Source organism: Mastigoproctus giganteus, chromosome 5 (assembly GCF_048544385.1).
Source record: "Mastigoproctus giganteus isolate SK-2022 chromosome 5, ASM4854438v1, whole genome shotgun sequence".
Lineage (NCBI taxonomy): Eukaryota > Metazoa > Arthropoda > Arachnida > Uropygi > Thelyphonidae > Mastigoproctus > Mastigoproctus giganteus.
In genome coordinates, this window is record NC_143579.1 from 224,579,770 (window position 1) to 224,600,750 (window position 20,981).

Here is a 20,981-nt window from a genome sequence, read left to right on the forward strand (position 1 = left end):
TGGAATGAGCAGAAGCCTGAAAAACAAGACACCGGATATTTCAGAGATTGCTGGGAGTCATTGCGGTACAAGTAAACACATCGGTTGTGTTAGGGTAGCTAAGAATAGAAGCAGGTGCATGTATACTTGCGTGTACACCAATGCTAGGAGTTTGGTAAATAAATTTGATGAATTTGAGGTATTGCTCAAAGCATCAAAGGCGTATATTGTTGGGATATCCAAGACGTGGTGTCACACAGATATAAGGAATGCAGAACTGGAATTTGGGTAGTACAACATCTACAGAAAGGATAGGAAGGGAGGAGGGGTTATGCTATTAGTTAAGAAACACATAAAATCCAAGGAAGTGAAGCCAGTCGACATCGCTGGACAGTGCAGTGTCGAGTCAGTTTGGTGTGACATAAGCATTGGGAGATCAAAATTGAGAGTAGGAGTGTGCTATAGGCCTAATGACTCTGATGAGTGTAATAAGAAAATGTACAGGGAAATAGAGTGGACCAGTACATCAGAGAGTCTTATAATGGGGGATTTTAATTTCCCAGATATTGATTAGAATTTGTGGGTTGGTTACTCACACACTAGCAAGGCTTTTGTGGATTTATTGAATGATTGTTTTCTACATCAGCATGTTCGGGAGGCAACTAGAGGGAGTAATACTCTTGATCTGATTATCAGTAGTGATTCTTCATGCATTAAGAATCTGCAGATAAAGGAACCACTAGGTGGCAGTGATCACAGTTTGCTGAAGTGGGATTTACTCAAAGAGGTAACTACCATCAGGGGTAAAGGGAAGGGTTATTGCTTTTGTAAAGGAGACTACGATGGTCTGAAACAGTATTTAAATTCTAACCAGTGGTACCAACTGAACAGCAAATTCAAAATGGGAAGCATTCAAAAAATGTATCTTGGAAGCTACTAAGCTTTACATACCAACTAAGAAATATTGTTCAAGGTTTAGGCCTAAATGGATGTCAGATGAACTAATGAGACATATGATAGAGAAGAAAAATGCTTTTTTTTTTTTTTGGTAGTTGTTGGCACATTGGCTTCTGTAGCCATAATGCACCTCCCAAGGTTTTTGCAGTACTTTGATCCAAGCCCGAGGCGGGATTCGAACCCACGACCTTTGGGTTGCCAGGCAGGCACTTGAAGAAAAATGCATGGGATACATATAAATTAACACATGACACAGAAGCCTATGATATATACAAGTTGATCTGTAACCAAGTTACAAAGGAGGTTAGGCAGACAAAGGCAGATTATGACAAATCTTTGGCAAGGAATGCAAAGGAAAACAGCAAAGAGTTCTTTACTTATGTAAACTCTAGAAGGAAGGGGATGAATCAGATTGGTCCACTTGATATCGATGGGTCAACTGTTGATGATCCTGCTCAGGTAGCTAACAAACTAAATGAATATTTTGTATCGACATTCACACATGAGGAGTTATTCAGCGAGGGAAATGCCAGAGGTGTATTCAACTCTGGCAGTAAGCCAGAGAATCTTATAATCTCTCAGAGTAAAGTGGAGGAGAAATTGTTGAAGATAAACACAAGAAAGGCACCTGGGGTGGATGGGATCTATCCAGTTATATTAAAGGAGGCAGCAAAGGAAGTAAGCAAACTCTTAGCCGTAATTATGAGAGCTTCCTTGGACTCAGGGGAGGTACCCACAGACTGGAGATGTGCAAATGTGATCCCAATTCACAAAGGAGGATCAAAGGCTGACACAAGTAATTATAGACCTGTGAGTTTAACTTCTGTTCCAGGAAAATTAATGGAGGCACTGGTTAAAGAAGCACTGCAAGATCATCTAGACAAGACTTCAGTTATAGCTCGGACACAGCATGGTTTTGTTAAGGGGAAGTCTTGCCTGACCAATTTGATTGGATACTATGATGCAGCCACAAAAGAACTGGATGCAGGGAATAACTTTGATATTATATACTTTGATCTTAGAAAGGCTTTTGATACTGTTGCACATGGAAGACTGCTGCACAAATTGGAGCAGTGTGGCATTGGAGGCAAATTGCTGCTATGGATAAAGGGGTGGTTGAGGGGGAGAAGACAGAGAGTGCTAATCAATGGACACTGCTCATCGTGGACTAATGTTATTAGTGGAGTCCCTCAGGGTTCAGTGTTGGGTCCATTATTGTTTTCTGTATTTATAAATGATATTGATGATGTTATATCAAGCTTAATCCAAGTTTGCAGATGATACAAAGGTTGGCAGGGTTGTCAAGGACACTACTGACACTATGCTGCTGCAACAGGATCTGGAAAGGTTGAGCAGATGGGCTGAGAGGTGGCAAATGAAGTTTAACATTGACAAATGTAAAGTACTACATATGGGAAACAGCAACCCCCAGAGCAACATATCAACTCTGTTGTACTACACTGACAGTGGTAGAGAATGAAAAGGACCTGGGGGTAATTGTGCAGGCAGATGTGAAGTTCTCTGAACAGTGCAGACGGGCTGCAAGAGTAGCTCATGGTGTCTTGTCAATGATATACAGGAATTTTTCTAGTAGGGATAAGGAGATGATTATTCTCTTATATAAGGCAATGGTCAGGCCACACCTTGAGTACTGTATACAGGTCTGGAGGCCTCATTTCAAGAATGATGTAGAGCTGCTGGAATGAGTACAGAGAAGGGCAACAAGATTAGTGAATCGAACAAAGGGGTATTCTTACGAAGAAAGGCTTAAGTTTTGCAAATTAGTGTCTGGAGAATAGGCACCAGCGAGGTGATCTGATAGAGGTGTATAAAGCCTTGAATGGTTTGAGCATACTCAATGCTGATGGGATTCTTTCTCTTGCTCAGAATAATCACCTGAGAGGGCATAAATTAAAATTGAGGAAAGACAGATGTAGGATAGATGTGCGGAAATTTGCCTTTGGCCAGCGGGTAGTTGGTTGGTGGAACAGACTTCCATCGCTTATCGTGGAAGTCGATAGCCTGAATAAATTTAAGGCTCAGCTGGACAGGTATTTCGAACAAACGGAGGGATGAAATGGAAGTGGGTTTTTTTTTTTTTTTGGCTGATGAGCTTGCTTTCTTGCATCATATGCCTCTACTAATGCTAATAATATTCTTAAAACAATTGCAAAATTCGGAAAAGATAAGTTATTCAACACAATATATTTAAAAATATTGTGAAGATTTTCAATTTTTGAAGTATTGTTTCAAAAAATATCTGTATAAGATTGTACCTCGTCAAAACGTTCCATGGCATTTATAACTTTATTGTTACCATCTTTCAAAAGAATTTCTAAGTCGTCACAGTTTTTTCTTAACTCTTCATTATTAATTTGAAAAAGTCTATACAAAAAACTAAAATTATCAATGTGAGTTTTAAGTTGTTCAAAACATTCGTTTAACGAAGTCCATGCAGTATCCAAAAGTGTATAAAATACGTTGACTTTAAATTTATCTTCTGGTGTTTGTGGCTGTTCATCGGGATGTTCATATTAAAACTGACATGTTTTCTTCTGTTGTCGAACTTCTAATACAGATTTAAACTCTATTTCTCCATCCACGTCTTCACTTAGTGGTTTTGCTATTTCAAGAACTTTTTTATAATTTGTATCTGATCGATATTCTGATATGAATTTTTTTAAATTTCAAATGGATCTTAAGACTAGTGATATATTTATATTTTTATCCTGAAGAGCTTTACTTACTGGATTTATTCTGTTAAGCAAATCGTGCCAAATTATTAAAGAGCAGATGAATATATAGTCTTTGATTTTAAGACATAAAACTTGTGCTTCATTTTGAATTTCTTTATTGAAGTTGTCATTATTTAAAAATTCAAAAAGTGCGTCATAAATTTCTCCTAATTGATAACGTAGAGGGCAAATTGCTTTAATTTTGCTTTCCCAACGAGTTTCCGATGGCTGTTTTAATGTTATATTTGATATAAATTTCAAACAAATAGTCCAATGCTTTGGAGATAATGAAAAAAAATTATATATTTCTTGTACAGTTGCAAAAAAACTAATTGTATCTGCATTTACTTTTGCTGTATCGTTGATCATTAAATTGACTGTGTGTGCGGCACATAGAATGGTGAAAGCCCAAGGATTTTTAGTTAAAAGTAAATTTTGAAGCCCATTTTTCTTTCCCTTCATATTTGCTCCATTATCATAATGCTCCCTGGCCTCGCATGTCTTCAATAGGAATGTTCCATTTGGTCAGTTGTGCAGTTATTGTCTCGAATAAACCACGGCCCATAGAATCATCAACACTTACAAAACCTAAAAAGTTTTCATTGATTTCTACTATTTCATTAGTACAGGAAAGAAAGTGTATAATAATAGTCATCTGTTCTGTTTTACTAGCATCAAGTGTGCAGTCCAAAATTATCGAATAATATTTGGATTCTCGAATTGATAATAGGATTTTATTCCTTATTGCATTACTCAACATTTCTATTATTTCATTTTGATGATCCTTACTCAAATAGTGTACGCTGTTGTTTTTTCGAAGGACTCTTTCAATATGATTTTCCATAACAGGATCAAATTTAGCAAATAATTCCACTAATTTTAAAAAGTTTCCATTATTTTTGTTATATAATTTATCTGATGATCCTTGAAATGCTAAATTTTGACCACCAAGGAATTTTATTATTTCTATTAACCTTATTAAAACATATATCCCATGTTTCTCCTCTATATCGTACATAACTTGCTCTTGACAGTCGATAGTACTTTTGTTTTTTAAATTTTTATTTAATTCTTTCCATTTTAAGAAGTTTTTCACATGAATTGAACTTGTTTCATGTCTATGTAAAGCTTTAGATAAATTTCCCCAATCATTGTACTCTTCTGCGAGACTGCTAGATTCAATAGATGCAAAAAGCTTACAACAAAAGCAGAAAAACAGAATTTATATATAAGATTCAGAATAAATTAGCCACGTTCTCGAAACAGTCTCTCCATTTTCTATTCTTCTGTTATAATAAACATCACTAAATTTACATCCATTGACATCTCTTGGATATTGTATATTTTTATTTTGAGTAGGTCCCATTTGAGTTAAAACTACTCGTAATTTATCATTAATTTTTGGCCATTTGCCTATATCTTCTAAATTTTCAGAAATTAACGCCTTGTCTCTCTTGTCAGTTACTTGTTCCAAATGTTTCTCATTTAATTCCTGCATTTGACTTTCTTCTTCACCAATTACATCATTATAAGAGCTTGTTGATGACCTGGGTTCGTCAACATCGATTTCTGGTTTGTTTTGCTGGTCTGTATCATCAGAAGAATTTTTAATTTTTTAAGAAAAGTATTAACCCGATTGTTTTTCAGCCAGTGCTCTTTTGCAGCTTTTCGTTTTCGATTTTTTGCACCGGATAACTTTTTTCTTCATATCCATTTGTTTAATTTATTTTAGAAAATAAATTGAAATTTAAGAAATTAGATTTAAAATTTTTAGAGTAATAAATAATGTAATAATTTTTTGGGTTACAAAATAACTTTTGAAAAAAATAATAATAACAGTCAGCTCTATATTTGAAGTTATTAGAAGAAAAATAAAAATAAAACCTTTATAAAAACTCCATAATTACAACAGGTAATCGATAATATAATTAATAATAATACTTATCAAGAGGAACTGTTTACAAGTACAAATATGCAGATTTTAAACGCCAAATGTAAGAACACTCTTGAATAATTCAAGATTTTGGAATACAAGTTAGGGTTATAATTTTGTACTGAAATTGAAATTTTATTGAAATTAAATCGAAATCATGACTCAGACCAGACCAGGCTCAAGCTAATGGGAGTGCTCTGGCTTAGGGGAAAACTGAGGGGAGCAGTTGCCCTCTGTGCCTTTTAAAATGCACTGCTTGCTTGATGTTTGTGGAGCAATTGGGTGCAGGACAAGATATTGCCATGGGGGATGTCTTTGTGTGTGCACAATGTAAGGAGTGTAAGGAAATCAGGCGACAACTCAGTGTTGTTATGGCCCTATATGAGAGCTTGAAGGACAGGGTGGATGCTCTCGAAGGATCTAAATTGAGGGGCCCATCAAGCTCTCAGCTGCCCACATCAATGCCAGAGCTTGCACTTGATCATCATGCAACACAGTGGCAACCCCCAAGGCAGAATGCACTGGTCCCACAGGAACTAGTAGTTATTGGTGACTCTATTGTCAGGGAAACGGAGAACATGGTATGTAAAAAGGATAGGTGGAACAGGACCAGGGTATGTCTGCCAGGGGCAAAGGTTGATGACGTAGAGCGGATATCATCTTTTAAGGGCACAAAGGTGATATAGTTGTATACGTTGGCACTAATGATGTTAAGAGGAGGAGACCGGTGGAATTACTTAACAAGTACAGGCCACTGTTGAAAAAAAGCCGTGTATTAGGGTTGAATTTGAAAGTGTCTGCAATTCTGCCCAGACATGATAGGAGGGAGTATATGATGAGAGCCCTGTCGATCAATTCGGCCCTGGAAAGATTGTGCAAGGCTCAAGGGGTAGAATTTTTTTCAGCCTGGTCTGTACTTGCTAACAGGAGAGACTGCTTCTACAGGAATGGGAGACACTTAAATAGAAAGGATGCAAGAATATTTGCTGATGCTATCGAGCCAGTGTTAGGTGGGTTGGAAAACTGCTAGCTTGGGGGAATACAAGGACTAATAGATTAACAGTAGCCACTGGCAGAGGTGAAAGTGATTCTTGCACTGCTTCTATTGGAATGAGCAGCAGCCTGGAAAACAAGATGCAGGGCATTTCAGAGACTGCTGGGAGTCATTGCGGTACAAGTAAACACATGGGTTGTGTTAGGGTAGCTAAGAATAGAAACAGGTGCATGTATACTTGCGTGTACACCAATGCTAGGAGTATGGTAAATAAATTTGATGAATTTGAGGTATTGCTCAAAGCATCAAAAGCGTATATTGTTGGGATATCTGAGACGTGGTGTCACACAGATATAAGGAATGCAGAACTGGAATTTGGGTAGTACAACATCTACAGAAAGAATAGGAAGGGAGGAGGGGTTATGCCATTAGTTAAGAAACACATAAAAACTAAGTAAGTGAAGCCAGTCGACATCGCTGGACAGTGCAGTGTTGAGTTAGTTTGGTGTGACATAAGCATTGGGAGATCAAAATTGAGAGTAGGAGTGTGCTATAGGCCTAATGACTCTGATGAGTATAATAAGAAACTGTACGGGGAAATAGAGTGGGCCACTAAATCAGAGAGTCTTATAATGGGGGATTTTAATTTCCCAGATATTGACTGCAAATTGGGGGCTGGTCACTCACACACTAGCAAGGCTTTTGTGGATTTATTGGATGATTGTTTTCTACATCAGCATGTTCGGGAGGCAACTAGAGGGAGTAATACTCTTGATCTGATTATCAGTAGTGATTCTTCATGCATTAAGAATCTGCAGATAGAGGAACCACTAGGTGGCAGTGATCAGTGTGCCGAGGTGGGATTTATTCAAAGAGGTAACTACCATCAGGGGTAAAGGGAAGGATTTTTGCTTTCATAAAGGTGACTACGATGGTCTGAGACAGTATTTAAATTCTATACAGTGGGACTAACTGATGATGTTACCAACAGCAAATTCAAAATGGGAAGCATTCAAAGAACTTATCTTGGAAGCTACTAGGCTTTACATACCAACTAAGAAATATTGTTCAAGGTTTAGGCCTAAATGGATGTCAGATGACCTAATGAGACATATGGCAGAGAAGAAAAATGCATGGGATACATATAAATTAAGGGATGACATGGAAGCCTATGATGGATATAAGGTGGTCTGTAACCAAGTTACAAAGGAGATTAGGCAGGCAAAGCCAGATTATGAAAAATCCTTGGCAAAGGATGCAAAGAAAAACAGAAAAGAGTTCTTTACCTATGTAAATTCTAGAAGGAAAAGGATGAATCAGATTGGTCCACTGGATATTGATGGGTCAACTGTTGATAACCCTGCTCAGGTAGCTAACAAACTAAATGAATATTTTGCATCAACATTCACACATGAGGAGTTATTCAGCGAGGGGAATGCCAGAGGTGTATTCAACTCTAGCAGTAAGCTACAGAATCTTGAAATAACTGGGAGTAAAGTGGAGGAGAAACTGTTGAAGATAAACACAAGAAAGGCACCTGGGGTGGATGGGATCTATCCAGTTCTATTAAAGGAGGCAGCAAAGGAAGTAAGCAAACCCTTAGCCATAATTATGAGGGCTTCCTTGGACTCAGGGGAGGTACCCATAGACTGGAAATGTGCAAATGTGACCCGAATTCACAAAGGAGGATCAAAGGCTGACACAAGTAATTATAGACCTGTGAGTTTAACTTCTGTTCCAGGTAAATTAATGGAGGCACTGGTTAAAGAAGCACTGCAGGATCATCTAGACAAGACTTCAGTCATAGCTCGGACACAGCATGGTTTTGTTAAGGGAAGGTCTTGCCTGAACAATTTGATTGGATACTATGATGTAGTCACAAAAGAACTGGATGCATGGAATAACTCTGATATTATATTTGGATCTTAGAAAGGCTTTTGATACTGTTGCACATGAAGACTGCTGCACAAATTGGTGCAGTGTTTCATTGGAGGCAAATTGCTGCTATGGATAAAGGGATGGTTGATGGGGAGAAGCCAGAGAGTGGTAATCAATGGACACTGTTCATCATGGACTAATGTTATTAGTGGAGTCCCTCAGGGTTCAGTGTTGGGTCCATTGTTGTTTTCTGTATTTATAAATGATATTGATGATGGTATATCAAGCTTAATGTCCAAGTTTGCAGATAATACAAAGGTTCGCAGGGTTGTTAAGGACACTACTGACGCTATGCTGCTGCAACAGGATCTGGAAAGGTTGAGCAGATGGGATGAGAGGTGGAAAATGAAGTTGAACATTGACCAATGTAAAGTACCACATATGGGAAACAGTAACTCCAGAGCAACGTATCAACTCTGTGGTACTACACTGATAGTGGTAAAGAATGAAAAGGACCTGGGGGTAATTGTGCAGGCAGATATAAAGTTCTCTGAGCAGTGCAGATGGGCTGCAAGAGTAGCTCATGGTGTCTTGTCAATTATATACAGGAATTTTTCTAGTAGGGATAAGGAGGTGATTATTCCCTTGTATAAGGCAATGTTCAGGCCACACCTTGAGTACTGTATACAGGTCTCGAGGCTTCATTTCAAGAAGGATGTAGAGCTGCTGGAATGAGTACAGAGAAGGGCAACAAGATTAGTGAATGGAATAAAGTGTTGCTTTACGAAGAAAGGCTTAAGTTTTGCAAATTACAGTGTCTGGAGACTAGGCACCGGCGAAGTGATCTGATAGAGGTGTATAAAGCCTTTAATGGTTTGAGCATGCTCAATGCTGATGGGATTCATCCTCTTGCTTTGAATAATCTCCTGAGAGGGCATAAATTCAAATTGAGGAAAGGCAGATGTAGGATAGATGTGCAGAAATTTGCCTTTAGCCAGCGGATAGTTGATTGGTGGAACAGACTTCCATCCCTTGTTGTGGAAGTTGATAGCCTAAATAAATTTAAGGTTCAGCTGGACAGGTATTTCGAACGAACAGATAGGTGAAATGGGAGTGGGTTTTTTTTTTTTGGCTGATGCTGCATAAGCTTGCTTTCTTGCTTCATATGCCTCTACTAATGCTAATTCGTATTTATTTCACCACTGTCTTACGAATACTGTTCGATTAAGGAGAGTGAGTAAATCATACTCTGAGCCACGGGGATGAAACGGACCATTATAGTTGTCAATCTTTAAATTATATTCTCCTGACAAGAGCCGAATAGGACTTCCAGCACCCACCAGGGGCAAAATCAGCATGGTAGTAAATGATATATACTACTTATCAAAAGTAACCAGAGCAAATGTAACTGAATTTTATTGTTTTCATTTCAAAATAGAAACTATCCCCGTGAAACGGACCGTTCTAGTTGTCAATCTTAAAATCCTGTATCACATTACACCTGGTTAGAATCGTTAGAATTATTTACATTGGAGACATGACGATTTCGCAGAGTTCTGCACTGGTTGAACCGGGCCAAAAGACTACTAGCGCTTCAGCGGAATGAGACTCTGGGGAAGGTCCCGTAGAAAATACAATAGGGTCATTGCACAGGGCTGCTCTGAGCCAAGCGAAGCAGTGCGCTTGCTGCCTAAGAAGGTGTGTTCATGACAATCTTAGTGGGAGAAAATCTGATCTATTTTTATGCATAATATGTAAATTTGTAGCAAATATATTGACTTACCTAATTATTATTACTTAATTCGTTTACAAAAATTTAAAGAAAGAATGAAACTTCATACTAACACTTCGAAATAGCACCCACCTTGTAGTGGCACCCGCCTGCAATGCAAGGCCCCTTCCGTCGGCCCTGCATGTATGCATGATAAAGGGGTTGCTTTACTGCCTACTGTAACAGTTTATGTATAAGACATAATATGGATAAATTAATATGAAAGATAGTTGGTGTCTCATGTTTTCCACTTACCAGTACCCACATTCTTAATACTTGGGCAATAGCATACAACTTTATGCAATCCTGCAAAATTGATTTGTTTGAAGATCTGTGTTTCCTAGACATTTTTTTATCAGATTTGTTCTCGGTGATTATCTCTCCCTTCCCAAAAGAAGTTAATTAAAACTCATCTTGTATTTTAGAACCCGCTTTTTATCTCTCTCTTTAGCTTGTCATTATGAAATGATTACTTCAGAACATTCTACTTTTTCAACCTTGCCTAGTGGTTCCTGAGTTATCTTCAACAAGATTTGCTAAATTAGAAGTAAACTAGCTTTAACCCTATTCTAATTTAACTCAAACAAAATTATCTTAATTATCTCAACCAAATTAACCCAAACCTTGAAAATTCTAAGAAATATGATAAAAACACTCTTTATTGTTATTATTATTGGTCTCTTCAAAACAAAAACAAATATTTTTTTTGATATTTTATTTTATTTATTTATTGACAAAGACTGTTTCTGTATTTCTATAGTAATATGTTCATTACTTGTGCATTTGTTCTGGCAGGTTAAAAAATAAACATGTTGGACTTTATAAAACTTCACAGGCTAACAGTACTAACGAATTAAATATAAAGAGTGAATAATTGAGGAAACAAACATTCATTATGCTAAAGCAACTTTGGCAGTGTATATCACTAACCAGTTTTACAGTATTGAAAATATTGGAGCAACCACATAATAATTGTAATAAATTTTGCTATATGTTGCATTAACACTTCTGAGAGGTGCTGTTTTTGCATTTTCTGCCAAATGCAATTAATTTACATTATATGTGAACCAAAACAAATATTTAGTGATTCAAGTTATAAATGATAATCTGAATCCCTCTTTACTATTGCATCCAAGTAGTGAAACATGTAATGAAATTTATTTATCTGCATACTCTTTTAATATTAATTTCAATTAATGAAAGTGTGCAATACAATTTTCCTCTGAATATCAGCAGTCAGATCAGAATATTAGCATTAGCATTAGCATTAGCAGAGGCATATGATGCAAGAAAGCAAGCTTATTCAGCATCAGCCAAAAAAAACAAAAAAAAAAAAAAAAAAACCCACTCCCATTTCACCCCTCCGTTCGTTCGAAATACCTGTCCAGTTGAGCTTTAAATTTGTTTAGGCTATCAACTTCAACAACCAGTGATGGAAGTCGGTTCCACCAACCAACCACCCGCTGGCCAAAGGCAAATTTCCGCACATCTATCCGACATCCGTCCTTCCTCAATTTGAATTTATGCCCTCTGAGGTGATTATTCTGAGAAAGATGAAGAATCCCATTGGCATTGAGCATGCTCAAACCATTCAAAGCCTTATACACCTCTATCAGATCACCTCGCCGGTGCCTAGTCTCCAGACTCTGTAATTTGCAAAACTTCAGCCTTTCTTCGTAAGAGCAACCCTTTGTTCCATTTACTAATCTTGTTGCCCTTCTCTGTACCCGTTCCAGCAGCTCTACATCCTTCTTGAAATGAGGCCTCCAGACCTGTATACAGTACTCAAGATGTGGCCTTACCATTGCCTTATACAAGGGAATAATCACCTCCTTATCCCTGCTAGAAAAATTCCTGTATATCATTGACAAGACACCATGAGCTACTCTTGCAGCTCGTCTGCACTGCTCAGAGAACTTCATATCTGCCTGCACAATTACCCCCAGGTCCTTTTCATTCTCCACCACTGTCAGTGTAGTACCGCAGAGTTGATACGTTGCTCTGGGGTTACTGTTTCCCATATGCAGCACTTTACATTTGTCGATGTTAAACCTCATTTGCCACCTCTCAGCCCATCTGTTCAACCTGTCCAGATCCTGTTGCAGCAGCATAGCGTCAGTATTGTCCTTAACGACCCTGCCAACCTTTGTATCATCTGCAAACTTGGACATTAAACTTGATATCCCATCATCAATATCATTCATAAACACCGAAAACAACAACGGACCCAACACTGAACCTTGAGGAACTCCACTAATAACATTAGTCCACGTTGAGCAGTGTCCATTGATTACCACTCTCTGTCTTCTGCCACTCAACCATCCCCTTATCCATAGCAGCAATTTGCCTCCAATGCCACACTGCTCCAATTTGTGCAGCAGTCTTCCATGTGCAACAGTATCAAAAGCCTTTCTAAGATCCAAATATATAATATCAAAGTTATTCCCTGCATCCAGTTCTTTTGTGACTACATCATAGTATCCAATCAAATTGGTCAGGCAAGACCTGCCCTTAACAAAACCATGCTGCGTCTGAGCTATAACTGAATTCTTGTCTAGATGATCCTGCAGTGCTTCTTTAACCAGTGCCTCCATTAATTTACCTGGAACAGAAGTTAAACTAACAGGTCTATAATTACTTGTGTCAGCCTTTGAACCTCCTTTGTGAATTGGGGTCACATTTGCACATCTCCAGTCCATAGGTACCTCCACTGAGTCCAAGGAAGCTCTCATAATTATGGCTAAGGGTTTGCTTACTTCCTTTGCTGCCTCCTTTAATATAACTGGATAGATCCCATCCACCCCAGGTGCCTTTTTTATGTTTATCCTCAACAATCTCTCCTCCACTTTCCTCTCAGTTATTACAAAATCATCCAGCTCACTGCCAATGTTTACTTTACCTACATCATTCTCCTTCCTGAATAACTCCTCATGCGTGAATGTAGATGCAAAATACTCGTTTAGATTGTTAGCCACCTGAGCAGGATCCTCAACTGTTGAACCATCAATATCCAGTGGACCAATCTGATTCATCCCTTTCCTTTTCGAGTTCAAGTATGTAAAGAACTCTTTTCTGTTTTTCTTTGCATCCTTTGCCAAGGATTTTTCATAGTCTGCCTTTGCCTGCCTAATCTCCTTTGTGACTTGGTTACAGACCAATTTATATCTATCATAGGCTTCCATGTCACCCATTAATTTGTATGTATCCCATGCATTTTTCTTCTCTGCCACATGTCTCATTAGTTCATCTGACAACCATTTAGGCCTAAACCTTGAACAATATTTCTTAGTTGGTATGTAAAGCCTGGTAGCCTCCAAGATTAGTTCCTTGAATGCTTCCCATTTTGAGTTTGCTGTTGGTAACATCATCAGTTGGTCCCACTGTATAGAATTTAAATACTGTCTCAGACCATCATAGTCGCCTTTACGAAAACAAAAACCCTTCCCTTTACCTCTGATGGTAGTTACCTCCTTGAGTAAATCCCACTTCAACACACTGTGATCACTGCCACCTAGTGGTTCATTTATCTGCAGGTTCTTAATGCATGAAGAATCACTACTGATAATCAGATCAAGAGTATTGCTCCCTCTTGTTGCCTCACGAACATGCTGATGTAGAAAACAATCATCCAATAAATCCACAAAAGCCTTGCTAGTGTGCGAGTGACCAACCCACAAATTCCAGTCAATATCTGGGAAATTAAAGTCCCCCATTATAAGACTCTCTGATTTACTGGCCCACTCTATTTCCCTGTACAGTTTCTTATTATACTCCTCAGAGTCATTAGGCCTATAGCACACTCCTACTCTCAATTTTGATTTCCCAATGCTTATGTCACACCAAACTGACTCGACGCTGCCCTGTCCATTGATGTCGACTGGCTTCACTTCCTTGGACTTTATGTGTTTCTTAATTAATAGCATGACCCCTCCTCCCCTCCTGTCCTGTCTATCCTTTCTATACACATTGTATTCCCCAAATTCCAGTTCCGCATTACTTATATCTGTGTGACACCACGTCTCTGATATCCCAACAATATCTGCCTTTGATGTTTTGATCAATACCTCAAATTCATCAAATTTATTTACCAAACTCCTAGCATTGGTGTACACGCAGGTATACATGCACCTGTTTCTATTCTTAGCTACCCTAACACAACCCATGTGTTTACTTGTACCGCAATGACTACCAGCAGTCTCTGAAATATCCTGCATCCTGTTTTTCAGACTTCTGCTCATTTCAATAGAAGCAGTGCAAGAATCACTTCCACCTCTGCCACTGGCTACTGTTAATCTATTAGTCCTTGTATCCCCCCCACATATAGCCCATATAGCTCAGTTAGTTAAAATACCCTTTAAGTAGTTATTAAGCACATAGTTTTGACTCGCAGTCATTTTAATAGAATAAAAATCCTCCACAGAATATTTTCTTCTAAAAAAGCTACCTTCCAGAAAAAAGTTTAAATCAATTGCGATCTTATATATAATGATAATGAATGTTTCAGAGAAACTTATCATTATCATTATTGTAATGATAATGATTTTATAAATCCTACTCTTATTGTCATATTGGAATATTTTGACTACATATTTTATTGTTATTTTAAACTGTCTCTAATTTAAATCTTAAGTTTTAATTATTATTCTGATACTGTAAAACATTTTTTCAAATATACAGAATATAGATTTTGCAATTTATATGTACTGTATTTTATGTATAACATATCTTCTTGTATTATATTCATTCCAGTAAACCAATTTAACAATACAAAAACTTGACTACTGAAAATTAACAAAATTCGAAAAATTATGAACTTATGACATATAAATAAATTTTCTGTTTATACTCCGGGACAACCAAAGGTCAGAGGAGTTCACAAGATAGGCAGAATTCAAGAAACAGCATATTTAGCAGTCACAGGCTTGAACCCCAGTCACTCAAGGCACATGTACTTATGCATTGACCACTTGGCTACGGTGATATCTGTGATTTTATAGTTGTGAGTTAACCTTGTTCACTGATAAATAAGAAACAATTGCATCGCTCTTACTATAACTGCTCTACAATAACTTTGTAAAAATACTTCTGAATCATTGGAAAAAAGTACATGGAATTATCACTCTCACTCGAAGACACCGTGGAGACTAAAACACTCTTTTTGGATTTAAACGGATCTCTGAGAATACCACTAGTTTGGATTGCCTTTTTTATTTATGCATTTTATTAATGAAGAATGGAGATTTTTCCTAAACAAGAATATAACGATAAATTTCCAAACATTTTTCAGATGGGTTCCACAATTACTTTGTCAAAGAAGTAAAATCATTCAAAAGGAAAAATTAAGTGCAAATGAAAACATGCCCATTATTAAATTTTCTAATTCTGAAAAGGAGTTCAAAAAATATTTTTATGTTCCAAAGGGTAATGATGAATGGCATTATGAAATGGCAATGCAGTTGTACCTTTATTTGACAGAAAATTTACAATTTCTTTTAAAATCACAATATGATTTTAATAGTTATTAATGTTTTGCACATTATTTGAATTTCATTATTTAAAAAATCATATAATGCATTTTCTATTTGATTTGAACTCTTTCTATTCAATTTTATTTTGAATATAAACATTTTCATAAAATTTTCTTTTCGTTCTGTCATATTTGTGCCCTATGCATCTAAGTTAGTGTATCTTGCTATATTGGGAAGAAGTTTGCTTGCTTTTATGAACTAGACTTCGAAAATGTTTACAAATAATTATATTCCATAATTCAGACTTTTCACTAATTTGGACTATCCTTCCCTCTGTTAGTCCAAATTAGTGAGGTTTTTACTGTATTTGACCTCCAGATTGAACTCAACTACTGCACCAGTGGACACTGTCGAGTTACTGGATTACAACTTCCACATAACTGGCCACAAAACTAGCCATAAAATTCTGAAGATATGTATTATTCCTTATTTATGTTAATAGTAATGATAGAGATGTAGGGTTTAACAGGAACCGATGGCCACATGGCATGCTCATTAATATTGTTAGAAGATCCTAGTTTCTGAGTCTTAACATCAAACTCGGTTGTAAAAAAAAATAATATTACTTCTGATATACTATAGTGACCGACTGGTTCTGGCTAGTTTCCAGCTAATGGCATTGTTTACTTCCTTAGAAATGCTGTAGAAAAGGGGGTGTGACCACAGTGGCAAACTACCATTGACATCTCCACTACCACAAGTAGCGTCTAAGGAGTCAAGGAGTCCAGTGGCTGGTTTGGTACAGTTGTTAAAGATCATGTGGTGCTGTCCAGCAAGGTGGGAGAGGACAAGAATTTATGGTTTTGCCTGTGTATGGCCATTCTTCAGAAAAATATGCTTTGCTCACTATCACTCACTGTAAAAACATGTAATACTCACTGCATTAGAGATTGCTCCTCACCATAGCCAGTGTACATATCCTCCTGGATCTTGATGACATCATTGTATAAAACTTTGAATGCCTCTTTATTATCACCATTTATATTCCATCTTATCTGTGAGAGCTTTAATTGCCTTTCCAACCCAGCACTTGAAAATCATTCTGATGGCCTGATAAACTTAGGGATAATACTTATCAATCGGTTATTTACCAGAGGCAGTATTTAATTTGAGATGGTCTCTGACCATATACCAGTCATCTTTTCAATCATCCCAGTCCCTGACTTCAATTAGCCGAGTACATGATAAAAATAACCACTGCAGCTTGTTTCCTGGATTCAGAGAAATTCCTTTTTATTGCAGCTGTATTCTTGTGCCACATGCGAGGGCTGTTTGTAAAGTAAGTAATGGGATGCTTTGGGGTGAGAAATATCACATGAGCAATGATCAGTCTCACCCACTAGGCAAACTAGGCAGTTTCCTGGGTGCCAACATCTGAGGGCACTTCTAAACAAAGATAAAATTACCTAATCTAAGTAAAAATATGAAATTTTAAGTTAATGAAGGGAGGAATGACTAGGACTGATGACAGTTTAAAAAATATATATGTTTGTCAAGGAAGCTAGTTTTCTTAAATTAAAACAGAATGAAAGTTGTGTTAGGGGGCAAACGTTGTTAGGGGTACCTTTTCCATCCAGGCTTATAACAAGATTTAAGTCTGGATGGAAAGGGCCCAAGTTTAAATTAATAAAGAATGAGAGCAATTTTTATGGACTTTTTTCACGGTATAGCCGAGTTTGTCTCAGGCAAGGGTTGCATAGTTATCTTTCCTAGAAACTTGCATTTTTCATCCAGCAAAACTGCAGACTAACTGAAGAATATGTGCAATTATAAGCAATACACTAACTGGTTTAGTGGTGTACCCAGGTTTAGTGGTGTATTCTGGGTGACGCTGTGACACTGTCAAGAAAATTGTTGCCCGTGGTCTCATACCATTCCAAAAGATAGAAAATCTGAGCCTTGTGATATCAGAGCATTCATGGAACCCAACTGGCACACAGTGTATCTTGTATCCCAGATTGTCCAAAATTGTTGGACAGTCTTAGATACTTTGGATTCCCAGTCACACTCATTTGTAAAGACCTAAGCATTCCAGGTCTTAATGCATTGATCTTTGCAAATCAGTTTATTCATCCTCTCCTTGTTTTCTGCCATTGCAACAGTGCAAGGATGACCTGACGTTGGCATGTCCTTCAAACCACTACCCACATCACTGCTTAATTGCTCATATCGATATGACTGTCAGTACAAGCACAGGTCTTCAAATATCAATGAATCTCAGTGGGCACAGTGTTCTCTACATTCAGGAAATTAATAACACACTGCTATTTCATATGCATATCTGTCGCACTTCATTTTCCTGGAGTACTATATTCTTTCCACTTGGCATGCAGTATTGAAACCAGCAGAATATTGGCAGTAACGTTTCAATTTTCACCTTACACCATTATGTTTGTGTTCAGCGTCATGAGTAGAAAAAAAATTTGGAGGCAAAGCTTTTGAAAAATCAGTAGGCAGGGAACTAATTCAGCGACGAATATGAATGGATCTGTGCCTAAATATTATGATGGGTATGATCACCGTGATGAGTGGTACAAGTGCTTTTCATATTGTCCTTTGATAGTCTGAGAGGGCAGGGTCTGGCCCAAAATCCCAACAGTATCTACTATATTGTAAAAATATATGAATATAACTCTATATATTTATTAGTTTTTTAGTAAGTAAAAGTTTACTTTATTAGATTAATTTTGTAGAAAGAATATAAAAAATAAAAATTTTAACGACAAATACCCCTCTCAATTTGAAGATCATGTTTTCTATTACACAAAAACAGTTTTAAAATAAGATCAGCAAATAAAAACTACTTAATTAATTTTACTTTATTATATTGCATTTAATTGGTAATTTTTGAAGTTGAATTTTGGCATTTTGTAGGGTGTTTGAGCACTAATTAGGTATAGCATTGAAATGCTAAAGATAAAAAAACTTGATATAAGAATACTTTCAGATTATGAAAATTTAGTGCAATGTATTTTGGCAACTGCATCATATATATCATTAACATAACTAAAACTGTAATTATACAGGTATTTGTTATTAGCTGTACTTTCACGAATTTCTTTGACAAGTACATTAGGCATGACCATGGGCGTCGGCAGGATATTTTGAAAAGGGTAACAAGAAAAAATATCCCATTTTCTTCTTACTATTATAATAAGAAAATGGAATTTCTTGTTAAAGATTCTGCAGTGGGAGAGGAAAGAATTATTCTATTTACAACAGAAGTAAATATTAAATGCCTATCATGTGCTCAATATTGGATTATGGATGGTACATATAAAACTGTGCCCACAATATTTTATCGATTATATACAATATGTGCACCCTTCAGTAATGAAAACTATTGAATTCTTCCCTTAGTTTGTGTTCATGATGTTTGTTTCAAGATATTAGCATTAGTAGAGGCACATGATGTAAGAAAGCAAGCTTATACAGCATCAGCGAAAAAAAAAAAAAAAAAAAAATTCCCATTTCACCAATTCATTCATTCCAAATGTTTGTCTAGTTCTGCCTTGAATTTATTTAAGCTATCAACTTCTACAACAGATGGAAGTTTGTTCCAGCAATCAACTACCCGGTGGCTAAAGGAAAACTTCCACACATTTATTCTACAACTGTCTTTCCTCGGTTTGAATCTATGCCCCCCTCAAGTTTGTAATCTTAGCAAGAAGAAGAATCCCATCAGCATTGATCCTGCTCAACCATTCAAGGCCTTGTGACACCTCAATCAGATCGCCTCACAGGTGCCTAGTCTCCAGAAGCTGCAATTTGCAGAACTTAAGCCTTTCTTCATAAGAGCACCCCTCTGTTCCCTTCACCAGTCTTGTTGCCCTTCTCTCTACTTGTTCTAACAACTCTACATCCTTCCTAAAATTAGGCTTCCCAACCTGTATGCAATACTCAAGGTGTGGCCTGCCTTATAGAAGGGGACAATCACCTCCTTATCCCTGCTCACAAAATTCCTGTATATCATTGACAAGACCCCATGAGCACTACTCTGGCGCCTGTCTGCACTGCTCAGAAAACTTCATATCTGACTGCACAATTACCCCCAGGTCTCTTTCATTCTCCACTACCCTGAGTGTAACACCACATAGTTGGTACATTTCTCTGGGGTTACTGCTACCCATATGCAGTACTTTGCATTTGTCAATGTTAAACTTCAGTTGGCCTATCTACCCAACTTTTCCACATCCTGTTGCAGCAGCATACTATCATTACTGTTAGTAACAACCCTGTCAACCTTTGTATCATCTGCAAACTTTGACATTAAGCTTGATATACCTTCATCAATATCATTGATAAATATACAAAATAACAATGGGCCCAAGACCGAACCCTGAGGGACACCACTAATAACATTAGTCCATGTAGAGCAGTACCCACTGATCACCACTCTCTGTCTTCTCCCATTCAACCATCCTTTTATCCATTGTAGCAACTTTTCCTTAATGCCATACTGCTTCAATTTATACAGTAGTCTTCCGTGTGCAACAGTATTAAAAGCTTTCCTGAAATTAAAGTATATGATATCAAAATTATTATCTTTTGCATCCAGTTCCTTTTTGAGCACATCATAGTATCCAATCAAATTGGTCAAACAAGACTTCCCCTTGACAAACCTATGCTGTGTCTGAATTATTGCTGTATGTATTGTCTAGATGATCCTGCAATTCTTCTTTAACCAGTGACTCCATTCTTTTCTCTGGAATAGAAGTAAACTGGCTTCTGGTTGCTAACCTGCAAACCCAGCAACTGGCTTTGCAGGCTGCTGCTCATTCCAATAGAAGCAGTGCAAGAATCATTTCCACCTCTGCCTGCGGCTACTGTTAATCTATTAGTCCCACCAAGCTAGCAGTTTTCCGACCCACCTAACGTTGCCTTGATAGCATCAGAAAATATTCTTGCACCCCTTCTATTTGTATTGTCTAGATGATCCTGCAATTCTTCTTTAACCAGTGACTCCATTCTTTTCCCTGGAATAGAAGTTAACTGGCTTCTGGTTGCTAACCTGCAAACCCAGCAACTGGCTTTGCAGGCTGCTGCTCATTCCAATAGAAGCAGTGCAAGAATCATTTCCACCTCTGCCTGCGGCTACTGTTAATCTATTAGTCCCACCAAGCTAGCAGTTTTCCGACCCACCTAACGTTGCCTTGATAGCATCAGAAAATATTCTTGCATCCCTTCTATTTAAGTGTATCCCATC